We start from the raw sequence: 19,848 nt of genomic DNA on the forward strand, positions 1-19,848 counted from the left end.
ATGCATGCAGAGGTCAGGTGTCCATGCTAGAAGTAATCTATCTCCAGCATAGTTTGTGTGTGGTTTTGGTTGTGTTTTATTTTGTTTAAGGCAGTGTCTTTCTCTGTAGCCTTGACTAGCCTAGGCCCGTCTGTATAAACTACCAGGCTAGCCTTAAACTCACAGAGATCTGCCTATTTCTCCTTCCCTAGTGCTGGGATTCCATCTTAGTCTTTGAAGCAGTGTGTATATACATGAACCTGGAGCTAACTGATTTCATCACGCTGGCTAGCCAAAGAGCTCCAGAGAAGCATCTCTCCACAGCACCAGGGTCATAGATGGATGCTACAGCACCCACTGCTTGTGTGGGTGCTGGGGGTGCAAACTTAGATCCACATGCTCACACAGCAGGACCTCTCAGCCCTGCTTTTCATTTGAGGTAAAGATGCAGGGGACTGGAATTTCTACATGTGACTCTGGTAGTAAGTAGAATTCGGAGTTTTGCTGGGAGCCACAGAGTAGACTGGAATCTTAAATGGCTTCCATGAAATTACGGTCCTTGACTCGTACTTTTGCGGTGTAATTAGGTTACTTGTTTGTCTTAGTTGTTTTGTCATCACATGCTTATCTGGGTGAGGTGCTTGGTGAAGAGCAAGAGATGGAGATCAAGAGAAAGAAGCCAGTGTTCTCCTTTTAAATCACTTTTCCCTGGCCAGTGCTACACACAGTTTTTCATACTGAAGTAATACTTGGCAGTTTAACTGATGCTTCTTATCAGTCTTATCTGTGTCCTCTGGGGTTTTCTGTATAACCAGTCCCACTGTCTTAAATTATTGGAGTTCTTCCTTCTTGGTCTCTTGTTTCTCCTGATTTAACACTTAGACAGGGATGGTGATACAGCAGTTTTAAGAAGCATGGCTAGCACAGGTTGTCTACTGATAGATAATAAGGGAGGATTGTTGATGCTGCAGCTTGAGTGTGGTGCCCTGGAGTATAGTGTTCTTGAGTGAGAATGGAGTCCTTGAGTGTGGAGCCTTTTGAGTATAGTGCTCTTGAGTGTGGAGCCCTTGAGTCTGGTGCCCTTGAGTATGGTACTCTTGAATATGGAGCTCTTGAGTATGATACCCTTGAGTGTGGAGCCCTTGAGTATGGAGCCCTTGAGTGTGATGCCCTTGAGTATAATACTCTTGAGTGTGGAGCCCTTGAGTGTGGAGCCCTTGAGTATAGTACTCTTAAGTGTGAGTCTCTTGAGTATGGTGCCTTTGAGCATGGATCCCTTGAGTGTGGTGCCCTTGAGTGTGATGCCCTTGAGTATAGTACTCTTGAGTGTGGTGCCCTTGAGTATAATACTCTTGAGTGTGAAGCCCTTGAGTGTGATGCCCTTGAATGTGATGCCCTTGAGTATAGTACTCTTGAGTGTGGTGCCCTTGAGTGTGATGCCCTTGAGTATAATACTCTTGAGTGTGATGCCCTTGAATGTGATGCCCTTGAGTATAATACTCTTGAGTGTGGTGCCCTGAGTATAGTACTCTTGAGTGTGGTACCCTTGTATGGTGCCCATGAGTGTGGTGCTTTTTTAAGGTTAAGAAAGGGTCCCTTGGGAACTGGAGAAATGGCTCAACAGCTAAGAGAAGCTGAGATCAGTGCTCAGCACTCTCTTTGGGTAATGCATGACCATCTGTAACTCTAACTCTAGAGGAATCTGCGTTTCTGACTTTTGCCTTTGAGAGCAGCTGCATTCGTGTATACACATCCTCACACAGACAAAAACACACATACACATTTTTAAAATAGAGTCTGAACATCACCATGTTCTCACCTTTTAATGGCTTACACCTTTTAATCCCAGCAATCGGCAGGTAGAAAGAGGCAGAGCTCTTGAAAGTTGGAAGCTGGCCTGGTCTACATAGCAAGTTCCAGACTGTGAGACCCTGTCTTAAAATGAATGAATGAATGAATGAATGAATGAATGAATGAATGAATGAATGGAAATAGCTAGCCTTACCTTTACAGCAAGTTCCAGACTGTGAGACCCTGTCTTCCTATATATATATGAAAATTAGCCTTTAGACTTTACTCAGATTTTATGTTTTCAAAAATCACTAAGAGCTAAATTATTTTTGAATTTTTTTAGCATGTGTTGATAAGATCACAGAATTTTTCATTTTTGATATGATAAGAGGGTAGTTATTATCAATTCTCTAAAGTTAGACAATTGTTTGTGAAGAACTCAAGATAAAGTTGCTGAATATATGTGAGCCCAGAGTTCTGTCCAGCACAGTAAAGAACCGTTGTGTCCCTGGGGCTGGGGAGATGCTCGGTGAGTAGAGCTCTTTCAAGTGTGAGAGCCTGAACTGAATCCTCAGAATGTGTAAACCCAGACACGGTGATAGCACCCAGCCAGATCTCAGTGCTTGGCCAGGAAATGGGACTTAGAGACTTAATCTTCAGAAAGTCACTTGGTGTGTGTAGCAGGGAACAACTTAGAGACCCTGTCTCCAACAAGGTAGAAGATAAGGACCCACAATAAAGTAAGACTGAATTATTGTTATAACCCAAATTACTCATGATATATTTTATGCATAGTTGGAGTAAGTTGAGCAGATTTTATGTAGGCGTTTCACATTTGTAAAATTTAAAGCAGATGGGTTTCTGTGTTTGTTTGTTTGTTTCTGTTTTTCTTTTCTTTTTTTTTAAAAATGGTTTTCTGATTTTTGTTCTCCCCTCTTAGCCTATCTGACCCTGGTGGGTTTGGTGAAAATCAGTAGAGTTTTAGCTGGGGAGTCAGCATCACTGCTTGGGCTTCTTTTCTTACTTCAGTAAGAGCTGACCTTCTCCATGAAGTTCTTCATGGCATGCAGTGTTCATGGTATGTTCCCGTTTCCGTCTCCGCTGAGTCTGAACTCTCCTTCCTATTTCTAATGTGCGCCAGTTTTGTGGCTTTCTTGATGTAACTTCTATTTTGTTAATTTTCTCAAATAGACTTTTTATTCATCTTCTCTAGAATATCTTCGTTTCCAACTTACTGATTTTTTTTGTTCTTTTCTGCTTCCTGCTTTCAAACTTTTACTCTTTTGTTTGCTTCTGAGTGTCACCTTAGAGGACTCTACCCCAGTTTAATTAGGAGTACTTTCCATCACAGTTATGAAAAGTTCAAAAACATTTCATAACTGTTTCTTCTTTGAGTTGTGAGTTATTATCAGTATCATTTTTAAATCCCCGAATCAATGACAGTTTTTAATAGTGGTTTTGCTAAGGGTTTCTAACTAAAAAATAAAATGTTTATAAGATTTCCACAAAATCTACTCTATAGCAGGACTGGGAGAACTGATTTGTAAATAAATACACATTAAATTAAACCTAATACTTCCTCATCATTTCTATTATTGATCTACCAGTTTCTAAAGGAGCTGTTGTTAAAAGTTTCTTGCAGTATTGTCATTTTGTGTATTTCTCATGATTTGCTTTCCATGTGGGTATACCAGATGCCTGTTCCCCCTCAGAACGTAGATCTATTTGCCTTCTAAGCAACCAGGAATCCAGTTTCTCAAAAGTCTTGGTCTCAGAGCATTATTTTGATATTACTTAGTTATCTTCAACACCACAGGCTATTTTTAAAAAGGAAATCCATATCATAAAATCCTAGTATAAAGGAATCCTTTAGTATAAAGGAACCTTCAGGATCACCTACCTAGTCCAACCAGTATTGATTGTCCAACCCTCTATCCATCCATCAAAACTCCACCAGAAGGATTTGCTGTCTAGATATTTCCTACCACATTGGGACACTCTCATCAGAAATGAGTCACAGGGAAATAGTTCTGAACCAGGCCTGGTAGCGCAGGCCTATAACCCTAGTTCCTGGGTGCCTAGTGCAGGATGATCACAAGCAATTTCAGTGCCTTCCGAGACGACAGAGAATTCAAGGCCTTGGCGACTTAGATCCTGTCTTCAGTTTAAAACGAGAAGAGGGGCTGGTGGAACAGTACTAGGCCGAGGAGCGGAGTGAGCATGTGTGAGGTCCTGGGGCCAGGCGTTCATTTGGCCTGAGGAATATTCCTCTGTACGATGGATGCGCCATCCTGTTTGGTGGCTCACTTAAAGGCAGCTTCAAGCGTCGTCTCTTCTAAGTGAAAGACATGCCATCCTTTCTGCTAGACTTTACAACCATAATCTCACCTCCCTTCAACACAGTTACTCCTTTGTAAACAAGTTCTAGATTCTAGTCCAAGGCTTGTAAGACTACTAAATCATTCTTGTATCACATGTTTATAGAGGCAGGTTCTCTGTGTATATATGTATGTAGTATACTTACGTATGTTGTAAGAAATGTTTTATTGAATACATTATTAAGACAAGCTCTCGGTGAAATATCCTGTTCTGAGGCTGAAACCAACCAATTGCATTGTAGGACTTAGGGGAATCACTTTGACTTGGAGTGGACAAATAAGGGTAGAGGCTAGGATTCTTTTTTTTTAAGATATATTTCTTTATTTTATGTCTATGAGTACACCGTAGCTTCAGACACTCCAGAAGAGGGCGTCAGATCCCATTACAGATGGTTGTGAGCCACCATGTAGTTACTGGGACTTGAACTCAGGACCTCTCGAAGAGCAGTTAACCTCTGAGCTGTCTCTCCAGCCCAAGGCTGGGGTTCTTATCTGTTGTTCTTCCACCTGAACACCAAGATCCATGGGGTCCAAGCTGAAGATCCTGGTCAAGGGAGGAAATGCACAATAGTAGCAAGGTTCCTGTTTAAAAAACGCTCAGGCCACACCGAGCAGTCACGCTGCTTGGCTCCCTGTAGTTCTGTATTTCTCACTGGCGCTCACTGGCCAACATGAGGTCAGTGCTGTGTTTGAAAGGAACAATTGTACAGTTTACACACTGAGAGAGAGTTTCGGAGGCCAGCTCTGCGTGGTGGCCTGAGAGTCAAGGGCCGCACTATCTCACCCTTATGATCCTCTCCTACCACCCAGAAAGCAAACCCAGATTGGGGTCCGGAACCCTTGAGTGGAGGGTCTCCACTTCAACAAGCAGCAAGCAGAGCTTCTTCACAGGACTCAGCAGTGCGGACGGGGACGGGTAGAGGGCACTGCCACTCCTCAGACAGCTCAGTCTCTTGATGCCTAAAATTGCATTACCATTGCAGTTGAGGGTCAGAGTTCAGCCTTGCAGAGAATGGCATTTAACTTCTGGCTTGGCAAGGTTCTGTTTGTCCTTCCGGTAGCTCAGCAGGTAGACACAGTGTTGAGCAGCAAAACCTGTCTTGGGCAGTGTGGCTGGCATGGTAAGTAACTTCACCCAACTTGTTCATACCGGAAACAGCCACTGGGACCCCAGCTGAAGCGAAGCGGGGTTACCAACTGCCACATGAAAGCACGCTGTTAAGTGACGGCCTCGTGCAGTTGACTCAAACTGAAATTACTTTCAGCTAATCCCCCACCCCACCCCCCACCCCCACCCCCACCATCTTTCTCACACTTACTGCTGCTGAACCACATATCCCCCATCCTGCACTTGGTAACTGCTTGTTGTTCAAGCCTTGTTTTCCCGTGTGACATCTCAGCTGTGACCCCTTACTCCATCCAGCCTATCAAGGTATTTCCATGTCTTACTATTGTCCCTTCCAGCAATTCCCGCCTCTCCATCTAAATGCTTTCCCAAGCTAGTTTTCTGTGAGGTTGACAGGGTTGTTAAGACCAAGAGCCCCAGTTCATGCCCGGAAGGCCACAGGCTAGGTGTGGGTCTCCACCAACGTTTGTCACACGTACCCCTCACTCTTTCCTCGCCCAGGCCACATCCCACGCATCAAGTGTGTTGTGAGAGGCTACACCTGATGTTGAAATCCACGAAGATCCACATTTATGATGCCTGTCTAAACAACAGGGACAGGGCCCCTGCCTGAGGGACAAGACCCAGTGCTAAGACCCTGAAGCAGCACTTCCCACACACAGCCTTACCATCTCTTGAGACTTTTTTCATAAGGCTTTTCATCCTTTAAAAAAAAAAATCAGTTATCACCAAGATTTGGAGGACAGAAACAGGACTGCAGTTCACATAGAACTGTTTTCACACAGATTTTTGAGTTTCCCTTGCAGGTGGTAAATTATCAAATATCAGCGCGCGTCAACCAGACTGTTAGAAACCCGCTGAGTCCTCCCACTCATGCCGCTTCTACCAGATGACAGCCAGGCTCTCTTTCCATTCTGGCCAGCTCTTCCTAGTCATGCCCCTGTTCCAGATGCTGTTCAAACTGATGCATCGTCAGGGGACTGCCAGAGCTCAAACTCCAGTTCCTTCCTTTGGCTTTTCCTGGTTCTCTTCTATTCAGAGCAGCAATGGCCGCCTTCTTCAAGCTCTCCGCCACCTGGTGGACTCCTCCCTGTCCTCCAAGTCTGCTGCACCTGTGGCCTGGACTGTCCCCATGGCCTTCGTTAGAACCCAAGTGTTCCTCCTCAGTGCAGCCTTGCCTCATCTCTTCACTGAGAGACGTTTCTTCCTTCGTGAAGCTCCTCCATACAGCTTCCAAGGGACTGTGTTTTATGTACAATCATTTGTAGGTTCCTTTTATCAAAAGCAGCTTTGGGGCAGGATGACTGTGTATTCGTGGTTTTTGGCACACCAGCCATAGACAGGCTGTATTGGATGGATGCACGATGAAACAGCTAAGAGGGTGATTCAGGAACGGTGGGTGAAGAGACAGAATTGACCATGGTAATATCACGAATTTCCAATAACCAAATTAGTAATAAAATTTGTTACTCAAGGATTTGACTAATAATACTCCGAGGCTCTCCCACGCCTTTGCTTTGCCATTTTTAGAAGACTTTATGTTGTTGTTCACCAATTATAACTGTACCCATCCTTAGTTTTGCATGTTTTTGCATACATTTGAGAAGAAGGTACTATGGGCTTTCCTATTACACTATTCAAAATTCAGAAATAATTTGAAAGCTGTCTTTGTCAGTTCTTAAAGACTGGACCAATTTAAAATATCTGCTAAGATGTTGGAAACACTTTGCAACACCAAAAACCAGAATTCTCTTTAAAGAGTACTTCATGCCAGCTATGCCATCTCCACACCTTTTGTTAGTTGGTTGTTTGATGGTTGCTATTTTAGATTGATCGGACCCAGAAATCTGAGGTTTAAAGTAGAGATCAATTCCCCAGGAGGAAGCGCTCACCCTACCTAAGAGAGAGCTTTGCTCTGTGATTCTCTGGCTTCTGACTGAGTCACCCTGGAGCATGTGTGGCTCATTTGTATCTGAAGGGAGCTGCATCCTTCCTGTTGCTACGCAAAGATGCTGAGAAAATCCACTGAGAAACCAGGCAGATTAAAATACCTTATAGGGGCTGGAGAGATGGCTCAGCCGCTGAAGGCTAGGCTCACAACCATAAAATACCTTATACTTTCCAGACATCCTGTGCCACGCCCCCATACTGCCCAGAGAGTGGAACAGTGGGGAGTGAGGTAGAACAGGGAAAAAGTAAAGGAATCAAACCACAGGGTGCTACCAGAAACAACACTGTTTCTCTTACTTTCTGTCTGTTGTCAAATGTGGTTCCGTAGATGGTGGCAGCTGGAAAGAAATGTAAGGCCACTTTATCCATTTCCAAATAAAACTCTGATCCTGCACTGAGACACACTGGGAGTCACCACCAGATGGCTAGTTGTCTGTCACCCACGGTCCTCCTAAGTGAAGGTAGTGGTTTATATTGTTTAAACCCCTTTCTCGATTTCCAAATAAGTTTCCCCAGAAGTTACAGGATGGGCAAAAGCATATGATGTCTGTTTCAGCAGTTGAGTCAAAATTGCCAACTTGACTTCAAAGTTAATAGCGTACGTTGGCATGATACGCATGTGGACCACAGGGAAAGCAAAGACCCAAGAGGAGAGAGCAGAGCACCTCTCACCCTTTCTCTCCTCACCAGCTGGGACGCATGCCATCTCCAGTGCAGACAAAGCTGAGCAGGGTGCTTCTCCAGCTCCAGGAAGAGCACAGAACCATGGAGGAAAGGCAGAGGTGTCTTCACTAGGACACGGGGACTAGCAGATGCAGTGGCCAGATGCTAAAGGTGTCAGATGCAGGATACAGAGGAAGGTCCTACGGACGTGGAACTAGAAATTAGGAGATCCCACACCCCCACTCCTCAGCTGGTATTTGGAATTTGTAGAGATCTTCAGGAATCAGCAAGAGATTTCATTTTATAGCTCAATTATGACATTGTCTATAATCCACATGTGTCTCCAAGGTAGCTTTGAGCATGTGTTTTTGTAAAATATTTATAGGGGCTTGAATTGTACCTATCTGATATTATGCTAAAACCTTTACCTTAATCACTACTTGAGTTATCTAACGTTGTGGGAATATTTAAAAAGACTGACCAGCCAACTCTCCTGCCCCACCATGGCGCAACACCATGTCCCGGCCGGGTCCCACCCTGTGAGACCCCAGCTCCCTGGCAGTCCTGCCGGTCTGGCAGTATCTCTGGTGGGGTCTCACTCACTTGTCCACACATCCCATGGTCTGCCACCTCTCACCTCAAATACCTGATAAAAACATGACTCTTAAAACTTGATTAGTTAGCCAATTAGATTTATGTAATTTAAAATCACAATTACAAGATGCCAATACAGTAATTTTAGAGCCAGTTAGTTGTGATAAAAGCTTTAATCCAACTATTCTAACCTTTTGATAACACCACGTCCGACTCCATTTTGGTTCCTTCCTTCTCCTCCTGCTACCCCGAGACTCCCCAACTCCTAGCTTTGACTCCCCTTTCCCGCCCAATCACAGGCCTTCCACTTCCCTGATATGACTGGACATGGAAAATCTTGCAACAATCTAAATGTGCTTTTTTTTTTTAACCTATTCCAGAAAAACAAGTCAAGAAACTAGAATCATGAACAACAAAAGCATTTTATGTAATTTGCCCCAAAAATATGGAATGATTTTTCACAGATAATGAAATGCTTTTGAAAATGAAGAGAATCAGGAAGGAGCCCAGTCTAAAGGCCAATTGCTTTATCCTCCATCTCGGGGAGAGGAGTTTGCCCTGACCTGTTAGCATGGCTTTGGTCATTAAAGAACTCTTGACCTTTTCTACGCCACTGTAATCTTATCTTCTAAGACTCGAGTCCTTAGAGCAAGCAGCGTCTCCCTTGCTTAGGGGAGCCCTGTGTGTGTGTGTGTGTGTGTGTGTGTGTGTGTGTGTGTGTGTGTAGCATAAGCCTGATCATTATTGTCATTTACTTCTGTGGCTCCAGAAAGCCTTAAAGGCATATCACACAAGAGAGAGAAGCTGGCAACATTTGGTTGAGTGACTTTGAGGTGTGTGTATGTGGGATGTTTAATTCCTGTTCATCTCTGAGTTACTACTAGCTTTTAGGAATTGCGGGAGACTGAAAACACTATCATCACTAGAAGAAATTCTGAGCCATATTTGGATCAACTATTGCAAAGTTTAACATCTGGAGATGGGCAGTACAGTGTGTGGGTTTGCCTGCTCTGGAGTTGTGTTTCTCTCCTGGGGAACATACCTCACTGTGGATGGGTCACAAACCTGCAACTTAGGCAGGTTCCTGATGTCTTCTGTCATGGAGTCTCTATACCAGCTGCTGTCCCAGGGACAAGATGCAGACTAAAGCACTGGTAGACTCACACTTTCTTAATGCTGTGATAAATACCTGACAAAGCAGATTACTGAAGGAAGGGTCTCTTGGCTCACATTTTGATGGGACACAGTCCATCATGGCAGGAGGGGGAGTGGTTGATGTCCCCTGGTGGCCGGTGTATAAACCCGCTACTTAGATTATGCTTACAGTCAGGAAGCAGAGTGGGGAGTGCTGATGCACTTCCTCCCCCTCTTAAGGGCCTCAGCCCACCCACGGTGCCACCCACCCACCCACATTCAGACTGTGTCTTCCTCCTTCATTTAAGCCCTTCAGGAAAAGTGTTCATTAAACACTGAAAGGTGCATCTTTCAAGGTGATTTCAAATACAGTCAAATTGACAAATGAAGATTAACCTTTGTAACAGGCAAGAGGGATAGTTTTAAGTTTCCTAGTGGCTACAATGAACAACAAAAAGAAACAGACGACAGTAACATTGGTACACATTTTATTTAAGTCTGCACATCTAAAACATCGTTTTTCTAAATAATGACATTTTAAGTTTTATCTAGGTGTTTTTATGTCCCTTTTTTGTGTTAAGTTTTTATGGACTGCTTACATGCTTCACAGATAAATTTCTTTCTTTCTTTCTTTTTTTCTTTCTTTCTTTGTTTCTTTCTTTCTTTGTTTCTTTGTTTGTTTCTTTCTTTCTTTCTTTCTTTCTTTCTTTCTTTCTTTCTTTCTTTCTTTCTTTCTTTCTTTCTTTCTTTCTTTCTTTTTTGGATTTGGTTTTTTCGAGACAGGGTTTCTCTGTGTAGCCCTGGCTGTCCTGGAACTCACTCTGTAGACCAGGCTGTCCTCGAATTCAGAGATCTGCCTTCCTTTGCCTCCCAGAGTGCTGGGATTGCAGGCATGCGCCACCACCGCCTGGCTCACAGATAAATTTCAAGTTGTACCAGTCACGTGTGATGATTAATGCTCACTTACTATATTAGACAGTACAGCTCTGTACGGCTGGTCAAGCCCAAACTCTGTACCTGGGAAACACAGATGTCTCTTAGTACCGGCTCATGCTTCTCTGAATTCTTATTCTTAACATGCCACAGTTGTCTCCTGAAAGCCAAGACAGGAAAGCCAAACATGATCAATCCAAAACCAGAGCAGCTCGTGGAAACCCAGCGCTGTTCCTGCTCAGATGGGTTAATTTCTGATATGTGAGTCCATGCTCTAACCCCATGAAATTCTGCATTTCCTCAATGTCACCCGTTCCCTTAGCAGCTGCAGCCGCTTCCTGTGAAGTGTTCACATGGCTTTCATTTCCGAGATGCCTCTCTCGCACTGAGACGGCTATCAGAGTGATTATGCATTCCAGAGCCTGCCTCCCGTCAGTCTAATTAGCAATCTTCTGAGAAATAATTGTTCAGCGTTAACTGTAGCTCTCAACAGTGGCATCTCTCACTTTGACCTAATTACCAAATGTAATGCTAAAATGTATAAGGAGAGAGAGCAAAGAGGGAAGCCATTTGTGTTCCGTTTGTTCGGGCTTGGTCCTCTCATCTTCATCTTCGCCCTCCTTCATGGCGCTGCAGAGAGGCTGTGTGGAGAATGGTGGTGAAAACGGAGGCCCTCCGTTTACCTCTGCTCATCTTTGAAACTGGGATTGTCATGGTGCCCCTTCAGAGAGTTGAGAGTGAAACTTTTAAAAGCACAGTATCAGGCCCATAATTGATGCTCGACAAATAGTAAGTTGCTTTAGAACACTAGAGAGCTAACAGTGCTTCTAGTCTCAGAAGTAGAAAGGATGCCTTGGGTTTTCTTATAGGACGTTACCCACGTGGTTCTCAGAATCCAGTCGGGCTCAGCTCAGCGCTCTGTGGTGTGTCTTCAGCACGGGAGGAAGTGTGAAGCACTGTCATTCCCCAAGAGCGGTGGGCGTGTTGGAGTCAACATGACTGCTCAGTTTACAGCACGAGCGGTGGGCAGTGTGAGAGGGAAGAGCCAATTAATGCACCCCAGATCATCAGAACGCTAGTGTCTGGCTTTTGTGTAGAATTCCGGCAGCAGGGCAGACAGTGAGCTGGGTGTCTTTTAAAAAGTGTGACTGTTTTAAACAGAGTGAAGAAAGTGTCTGTAGATGAGTTAAGACTTTGAGCACTGACTTTGCCTGCTGACTGGGCTGCTCTGTAAGCCGTTTTTTTTTGGCTGTAGCCCCTGGGCATTCTTGAGGCTTCCATGTGTTACCTCTCGGTTGAACACTCATGAAATCATCAAATGGTTACTGGTGTGAGTGTGGTAGTTCTCTTAAAGGAAACCTACAAATCCTTGAGTGCCCTTTAATCATCTCCTTTCTCGGTGGGACAATCTTAGTGTACCTCGCATTTAGATAAGGGAGCAGAATAGTAGGGCGCGCATCTCGAACCTGCAGGAAGCTCTGTAGGCATAGGTTTAAGCATGCAGTTTGTACGACGAGTGTCCTGCCTGCAGTGTGTCTGTGCTCCATGTCCATGCCTGGTGCCCGCAGAAGGAAGGCAGAACACAGGGTAAGATGCCCTGAAACTGCAGTTAAAGACGATTGGGATCTGCCACGTGGGTGCAGGGAACCGAACCTGCTCTTCCGAAAGAGCAACAAGCACAAGCAGTCTCAGTGCCAGGCCATCTTCCTAGACTCACATTTTAAAGTTGTTACACATGTATTTTAGTTAACTAAATGATTTATGTGACTGACACACACACCCAAGGACACAAGTAAGTTGGCATCTCTCTTTTAAGGCTCATTTTCCATCTGTTTCTGTGATCCAGACCTAGAGCACTAAGACAAGGGGAGCCTGCCTCTCATGTTTGCCCTGATTTGTTTAAGTTTGGCCTCCGTCGCCTTCAGAGGATGCTGAGGGTGCCAGGTGACGTGGCGAACAGCCGATGGCTTCTTTGGAACTCATACATACCATTGTCTTTTCTGTTGTTTCTTTTTGCTTTGCTGTGAGTTAGTGGTTATCACATGCTTGATTTGGTGGGAGAGGGCAAAGAAAACCCACCAAATAATTGTAGATCATTCTATAAGCAACAAGCTGCTGACATGAATAAATCAATGGAAATTACCACAGGACTCAGGAATCATAAACTATCTCAGGAATGTGCTGAATAAAATAAACAAACACAAAGCACGTGCACCATGTGGTTATAGGTTTATGAAAATTTGGACCAGAGAAAAATTAATCTATGGTGGAATCGCAGCCTTCAGCTGGGACGGGATTGGCTTAAAGGAGCCAACTGAACTATAAACTGACAGTCTGTATATCGCACTGTATCTAATTATGTCTGAACTCGGTAGAGGAGGTGAGGGAGAAGAGGAGGAAGGAATAATATGGATGGGGGTGGGGGGTGTCAAACAAATGAAAAAAAAAAAAGCCAAAAGATCCACATGCCTCCTTCAGCCTCCCCAGGTTATCGGAAGTCTCTTCATTTACTTCAGGACAGCCACGCTTCACTCATACGTGAGAAACAGCGTTTCCTGTTCACAGGAGACTTTCCGAGAATTGTGTGAGAGATCAGTGTCTCTCCAGTGAGGGAAACAGAGATCTCCCAGCTCTGCTGGGGCAGTGTGTATGCCCTCCCCCAGGGGTTCATTTATATGTTTTAAAGTTTCTGTGTGCACATGCAGGCTTCTGGGCAGCAGTGCCATGTGGAGTGTGGCACACCTTACAGGTTCCCTCCAACACGTATGTCTCAGGGTCTGAAGTGAGGTGGCCGCGCTCGGCAGCAGGTATTGGGAATCCTGCTAATTTGGAGTATGGAAGAGAACGCTGTTAAAGCGGGACTTTTCATGAAGGATTGAGAAATACTGTTGTTGACATGTTGTTTAGATCTTTCTGTTCCCCTTGCCATCTCATCAGACCTGCACGTTTAATCTCTTTAAAATACAAATCCACTGTGGAGCTGCTGCTGAGGAACTGCCGTGGCCTGCTCCCTCGTTCCCATGAGGCCCTGCCCTTTGCCAAATAGCATTACTGTTCCCTAGAGCAGTCCTGATTTGCCCCTTGTTGGTGCCATTTCTCACCCCAGGAGCCTCCTCCCCACCCCCTCCTTCGCCAGTCCTCTCTGCAGGAGTGGCCCAGACACTGTAGTAATCTGCTGTATGTCATCCTAACAAAATAACTGAGCAGTAAGGTGGTTTATTTAGTTCACGGTTCCAGAACTTGAAAGTCAAGTGGCAGTTCCAGAACTTGAAAGTCAAATGGCAGAGCACAGGTTTGGATGGAGCCAGCCCCTGACTGAGCGGACAGCAGCAGTGGGAACAAGTGTACAGCTGTTCCTCAGACTGGGGGCAGAAAGCACTGGGCTGGCAACGTTGGCTTTTATAATAACTCGCTGGAGAAGGTCTCACACACACAGGCACACGCACTCACACAAATCCTACTGGATTATCTCCGAAGGGCATATCTTTAATAACAATATCTCCCACTAAGGCCAAATCCCAGAGATTCTACCACCAAGCTATGAACCAAACTTGAATCACAGTGGACACCCAGTCACACCCAAGCTGTAGAGCCTGAGTCCGCTTTTCCAGACTCCCTGAACACCACTGTCTGGTTAGGTGAGCAGAGATGTCCCTGTCTGTCTGTCTGTCCACGGTCTCTTGCACTAACTTCAGCAGTGGGGCTGGACTTTACATGCTTGTATCCTGCGCACTGCGTGGTGCACAGTGAGTGTCGTCTCATAAGCAGTACATGAGTGGGAGGGTCTCTCCACCCATCCTCCATCCATTCGGCACTGGGGCAGCCAGCAGCCTTCCAGGCAGAGAAGGACCAGAGCGGTCCAGCGAGGCAGACTCTAGGATTTGTTTATGGGATGCTGACCCTTCTCCTTCCTTTATCTTCCAAACTGGTGAGGACACCTGATGGTGCCCTGCCTCACTAAGCTTCCTCCCTCACCCTCTCTGCATGAGGAAATCCCTACCCAGTTCTGAGAAGAAAACACGAACACACACCACTAACAGTGTAAACGGAGGTGGGGGACCGTAATGCAACCATTGCTGGTGATAAGCTAGCTTCCTGCATTTTCAAACACCGCTCTCATATGCCAGCCCGTGTCATCTGGCCCTATGAGAACAAGAAAACGGTGGAGAGATAAAAGCCGGATGATCTTCCGGCCTCCGCATCAGGTTAGCCATAACACTGAGGCTATGCCAGGAGCCCGTGTGTTCTCCCCAGCCTGGGAAAGGGTGAGTTCCCAGGGAAGATCAAATAGTTGCTGTAAAAGCACTTCCGAACTCCAAGGAAAACAGATCTTTCCAGCTGAGTGCTCTCCCTAAGGCCTGAAGAGTATCATCTGCCAAGTAGCTGTTCTTTTATCTTCTGCATAAACCACCCCAGGCTGAGGGTCCTGAAGTCTGTGAGGAGCAGAGTGGCGATCCTCCCCGGGAATGTATTTGAACTTATGGAATAAGTAGCCGGCTATTCACAGGATGCATAGACAATGTCTTTTTGTAAGCTCGCCTAGGAACACAGGTGCGGGCACTAATGCCGGAAGAGAGAGCTTTATCCCCACACTGGTCTGGTAAATGAGACAGCTGTTTCTGCTGGGTCAGTATAAAATGTAAAAGCAGCGATGAACAGTAGGGGGCCGGTTGCTGAGCCGTGTTCGCAGCTGTGACAGCACCATGCCCCTGGGGAGCAAGTCAGTTCTTCTCTAGCACCTCAGAAAGAGCAGGGAGAGCCGCAGAGGGCTTGCTCCTGCAGCATGCACGCGTCTTTCAGTCCAGCCTGGAGTCCACATGCATGGCTGGTGCAGAGCTGACTTCCATTAATTAATTAATGGTGTAATTCTCATTTTCCATAATACATAAAGCGACACACACACTCCTGGGAGTGAGAGCTTGGATGTTAGCAAGTAGTCAAGGTCTGGACTCACTGTGCTGAGGAGACCACAGGCGGGCATAGCCTCAGACACGTCTACAGCTGTGTGTCTGCAAACTCACCATTAGAGTCTGCTTGCCACTGTTTTGGGGACCCACCTCAGGGGTCCTCCCCACTTTTCCTCTCGCGGTGCCCTGCTCCTTCTTGCCATTTGCCTCCCTTTTAAGGTCCCCTCTGCTCTTTCTGGCCAAACTGCCACAGGTAGAAAACGTACTTCCTGGAGAGGCGACATGAAGGCCCTTAGCAGAGAGCACAGGAAACTACTGATCACATGAGCTGGGAGCCTTGTCATCTGAAGCCCGGGTCCCCTGATGGTGTGGCCACAATTACTCTGAGTATTCCCTTTCCACCTGTTCATGGCGCTGTTGCAGACGTCACACGTGTGGAAGAAAGTCACCAAGGGAAGAAAGAAGTCCGGCAGACTGCTACAGAAACCACACTGTCGCAGTTTTGTCATCCTCAAATAACCCACTAATACAGAACCTTGGTCTCAGGAATTGAGCCCAAAGTTTTTGCCCCCAAACTTGAGGCTGACAGGACAAACGATGAGCAGTAGGGTGCCGTGTTTGCAGCTGTGACAGCCCGTGCCTCTGCGGACGACAAGTCAGAAGCAGAATGTTAGAGAATGTCAACATTTCTCTTTACGATCTCAGGACTTTGTCAAACACGGGGTTAAGTCTAACCCGTAACAGTATAGGACAAATGGTAGCTTATTGGTTATGTGGATGTTTGTAGGGATGGGGACTTGGTCACCTAGACTTGTCTCCTTCATTCCTTTAGTGAGACAGAAAGAAGCAGTCACTGGTTTCTAGTTTACTTTTGCCTAAGACAGAAAATGATACATTCCGTGTGTGTGTGTGTGTGTGTGTGTGTGTGTATGCGCTCATGTGCGTGTGTGTTCACATGCCAATGTGTATGTTTACATGCATGTGTATGCATGTGTGTCCATGCAAAAGAGTTCATGCTTGTGTGCACAGGTGTGTAGGTACAGGTGTATGTGTGTGCATTGTGTATGGTAGTCAGAGGTAGAAACTTAGACTGTACAGTGCCATGTGTGGCTTTTCTGCGGGTACAGGGCCCCGGGCTCCGGTCCTCAGTACAGTAGGCCTGTTAGGAACTGAGCCACCTCCCCAGCCCTGTCTTCTCATCCTTGTGCTTGGCTTGGGCCTTTCAGTTCGAGCTTTCTCTGCAAGTGTGGGTAGTCATGTTCCGTGGCGGAGCCCCGTCAGGGTCTTACCCCACGGGTTATGTGTGAAGACCCAGGGTAGAGTCACTATGCCTCACGGAAGACTTGATGTATGTAATAAGTATCGGCTCAGATCATCTCCCTGCTGACATGCAAGTGACTGGGAGGACATCGTGTGCTGCTCCTTGTGTGTCGCTGCAGCACCGCCTCTTCCCGTGCAGCCCGGCCCCGCCCTCCCACAGCTGAGCATGTGCAGTGCACCCAGCTTACAAGATCATACTAGAATTTCTTGGGAATGCTTGTCCCTACATTGGGGGCATTGATTCAAGACTCGGAATGCCACTAGTGACAGATGTCAGTGTGAACGACCGAAAACAAACAGTGACTTCAGGGTCCTGCTGCTCTGAACCAGCCCACCGTGGCCTCTGAGTGTAGACTGCTGTGTTTGTTGTGGTGTTGTTCTGTAGTAGTGAGGACTGAACAGACACGTGAAATAGAGGTTACTCAAACACAGTGTTTAGAGTTATACAGGCCTCCTGTTCGCTTTCTTTCCTTTAGTTCTGCGAGAGGACGGAACAAGGTTCTGTGACTTCTTTGGCTTGGGCTGTTGTTTCAGTCAGTGCCCTTTCTACGTAAGAGTCAGATGCCGAGGGAGGCGTGGGGGCACTGTGGCTCCGCCCCGTGGGTTCAGAGTGCAGCCCCAGCCAATAGCAGCTGCATCACCCAGTCAGTGCCTTGTCGGAAAGCAGTTCTCGGTCCCCTCCTCATACCAACTACTGAGTCAGAAGCTTCAGCAGGGCCACACAGCATGTTTCCACAAGCCCTCCAGGTGATTGTCAAGAGCATGGAGTTTGAGAACCACTAGTGTTCAGAAAATCCCACTGGACAAATACATTTTCAGCTGTAGAAGCCAGCAGACACCCTCCCATACACACACCCATGCTGAGCCTCAGACCCTCCCACACACATATACAAATGCCAAGCCTCACACATACACACCCATGCCGAGCCTCAGACCCCCACACACCAATGCTGAGCCTCAGATCCCCCCACACACACACCCATGCTGAGCCTCAGAAACCACACACACACACCCATGCTGAGCCTCAGACCCCCACACACCAATGCTGAGCCTCAGAAACCGAGCCTCAGACACACACACACACACACACAGCCATGCTGATCGTCAGACCCCCCACACCCCTGCTGAGCCTCAGACACACACACATACACACACACACATCCATGCTGTTCCTCAGACCCCCCACACCCCTGCTGAGCCTCAGACACACACACACACACACATCCATGCTGATCCTCAGACCCCCCACACCCCTGCTGAGCCTCAGACACACACACACACACATCCATGCTGATCCTCAGACCCCCCACACCCCTGCTGAGCCTCAGACACACACACACATGCACACGCACACACACACATGCTGAGCCTCAGACACACACACACACATCCATGCTGATCCTCAGACCCCCCACACCCCTGCTGAGCCTCAGACACACACACACATGCGCGCGCACATACACACATGCTGAGCCTCAGACACACACACACACACACACACACACACCTGCTGAGTCTCATCCTCCCCCCCTCAAAGAGGAAGGGCATGAAACCAAAAGGCTTCTACGGCCTTCTCTCTTTACGATGCCTGGTCTTAAGCCAGCTGTGACAGCATTTTCTTAGCATGAGTACACTCTAAAAACTAAATGAGGGAAACCTTATTTGTGTTGCCTGAAGAGAAAGCATTAATGGCAACTGGAGGAAGGCTCGGTGGTTTAGAGCGCTTGCTGCTCTCACAGAGGACCCAGGCTGGGTTTCCAGCTCCTAGGTCAGCAGCTCAGAACTACCCATCATCTCCAGTCCACGGAATCTGATGCCCTCTCCTGGCCTCTGAGGGCATGAGAACACACCCGACAGACACAGATATACACACATGCATATAAATAAAAAGAAATCCTTTAAGTATTATCACTATGGAAATGGATTTATAAGGGAGAAGAACAAACAAATCAGAATTTCAATATCTTCAATTCTGTGATCTTCCTACACCCCTTCCTCTGTGTATATATATGTGGGGGGGGGGGGGAGTCTGTACTCATGTGTGTGTGTGTGTGTGTGTGTGTGTGTGTGTGTGTGTGTGTGTAACTGGGAATTGAACCCGGGTCCTCGCACTAGGCTAATGTTCTGTCACTGAGCTCTATCCCGACCCTCTAATAGAGTTAGGTTGGCTGCCCGGCAGCCCCACTTCCCTGGGATTACAGGCTTGTTTGTGTCTGTGAAGGTGTGTCCACGGATTAATCTGCATGTGTATAATGTCACGCCCTAATGAGATTACAACATCCCTCCACTGGGTGCTTTGTGGTGGAAATAGTTGAAGGTACTGAGGGCAGGCAGAGCTTGCTTTGGCATGGACTGAGTAAGGGAGTGTGCTTTCAAAGAACAGCAAGGCACAGGGTGTGGCTGGAGAGGATGGACAGAGGACAGAGGACTGCGGGAGCCAGGGCAGAACAGATTAAATACTTACAATGTATTCCCTGTACCCCAGGACGCATCCCCCAGCTGTCACTCCTGTACAGGCTGGGTTAGGGCTAGGAGGAAAGCCAGCCTCCTTGATTCGGCTGGTGTTTTTGTAACTTGTGATTTCCTTTAACGTGGCACGAGCATCCTACCAGTCTGGCACGCTGTCACCGTAATCGCTGCATCGGAGTCTGTTTGATATGTTTTCTTAAGTCCCTGTGGGTGACTGCCCAGATTACTCCCAGTTTTTCACTATCACGGATTGCTCTGAAGTGAGTGTTGTTGAGTCTTTATATACATTCTTGTTCTTAGGATAATGTCTAACAGGGGAAGTCCTTGGCCAGGAATAGCATGCCTTTGGAGATGTTCCTGACTCTGTTAGTTCATTTCATCCTTAATTGTTTTCCTGGCTATTTTCCAAGCACTTAACACCTTTAGCCGTTGACTTTTCCCGTGTTGAGTCCAGAGCGAGGCAATCGAGGCTTAGCTCTGGATGCCCAAGAAAATAATCGTTGATTCTGGGTTTGAATCTTTGGCTGTTTGGTTTGTTTTGCTTTCCTATCCCTAGTTCCATCGCCTCAGTTGCTAGTTACGTGTTGTCATTGTATACATCCAT

At 46.5% G+C, this 19,848-nt stretch overlaps 1 protein-coding gene across 4 annotated transcripts in view; it reads left to right on the top strand.

Moving 5' to 3' along the window:
• Window positions 1-19,848, top strand: part of Fyn (FYN proto-oncogene, Src family tyrosine kinase) — a 196,318-nt gene that overhangs the window by 108,191 nt on the left and 68,279 nt on the right. The window lies entirely within an intron of this gene.

Source organism: Apodemus sylvaticus, chromosome 19 (genome assembly GCF_947179515.1).
Source record: "Apodemus sylvaticus chromosome 19, mApoSyl1.1, whole genome shotgun sequence".
NCBI classification, from domain to species: Eukaryota; Metazoa; Chordata; class Mammalia; order Rodentia; family Muridae; genus Apodemus; species Apodemus sylvaticus.